Source organism: Micropterus dolomieu, unplaced genomic scaffold (genome assembly GCF_021292245.1).
Source record: "Micropterus dolomieu isolate WLL.071019.BEF.003 ecotype Adirondacks unplaced genomic scaffold, ASM2129224v1 contig_1224, whole genome shotgun sequence".
NCBI lineage: Eukaryota > Metazoa > Chordata > Actinopteri > Centrarchiformes > Centrarchidae > Micropterus > Micropterus dolomieu.
Genome location: NW_025730214.1, coordinates 1 through 1,005, shown reverse-complemented (window position 1 = coordinate 1,005; position 1,005 = coordinate 1). Strand labels below are relative to the sequence as shown.

Sequence of the window (1,005 nt, the reverse complement as noted above, 5' to 3'; positions counted from 1 at the left end):
TCCTTCCCCACCGGACCATCTTCAGTACCGATGAAGACCAACAACCAGAGAGAGGAAGAAGATCAGTATGAGGGAGGAACTTGCACAAGATCCACCTCCATCAGTCTGGAGAGGAAGCTCTGGATGACGGACTTCCTCTCTGGTTCCTGGTTTAAAAAAGAAACGTGTTTGATCAGAAAACAACCTGTTGCGTCGATGGGTCGGCATGCACTTCTACAGAACAATGAAAATGCTTTGTGTTTAGAGGTAGGCCGGACAGATATCTATTTGATTGTAAGATGTGGCCCAATAAAGGGGACACGTGAATTGCTGTCAAAGGACACGGCGTTTGCGCATCGTGGAACCGAGACTGGAAGACGAGTACACGGGATGTTTTGAATGCCAACACAGGCAAGTGTCTCTGTCGCGCAATTGGCTAGCGTGCTCGGCTGTTAACCGAGAGGATGGTGGTTCGAGCCCACCCAGGGACGATTGTTGTTTAGGCGTCTGAAGTGCAAGCTCTATTCATGCTCATCGAACTTGTTGGTCCACTGAAAAGGCCCTCTTGTCAAACAGGACTAGTGCCACTTTGTCCCTTGACCTCGCAAGTCCCAGTTCATCCATTTCTCCTTTCGTGGCTCCAGAGGCCTGTTTTTCTTTGATTTGATTTTACTGAAAAACGATTGCAAGACGTTAACAAGCCCATTTGATTTCATTGAAACATTCACATGAAAGGCTTTCAAATACGCAAAGCGTGTGGCGCCGTGGCTTAGTTGGTCAAAGTGCCTGTCTAGTAAACAGGAGATCCTGGGTTCAAATCCCAGCGGTGCCTAAGTGGAGTTTTTAATAGCGATACGCCACTTCCCAAGGACAAAAACCAGAATAACCTCATGCGCGTTCTACGCAGCTTCAAGAAAAACACGAGTGACCGAGTAGAATGTGGCAATCCTAAGACTTGATTCCGAAACCAGACCACCTGAAACAGCTAGCGTAGTTGCCTGCGGCGGGTGCTGTGGCTTAGTCGGT

At 48.4% G+C, this 1,005-nt stretch overlaps 2 non-coding genes across 2 annotated transcripts; both read left to right on the top strand.

Annotated features, from left to right (window-relative positions):
* The first annotated feature begins 396 nt into the window (after positions 1 to 396).
* Positions 397 to 470, top strand: trnan-guu. Its single transcript has one exon. It is a non-coding gene; the product is annotated as a tRNA-Asn (tRNA).
* A 267-nt stretch (positions 471 to 737) lies between these two features.
* Positions 738 to 811, top strand: trnat-agu. Its single transcript has one exon. It is a non-coding gene; the product is annotated as a tRNA-Thr (tRNA).
* Positions 812 to 1,005: the final 194 nt, after the last annotated feature.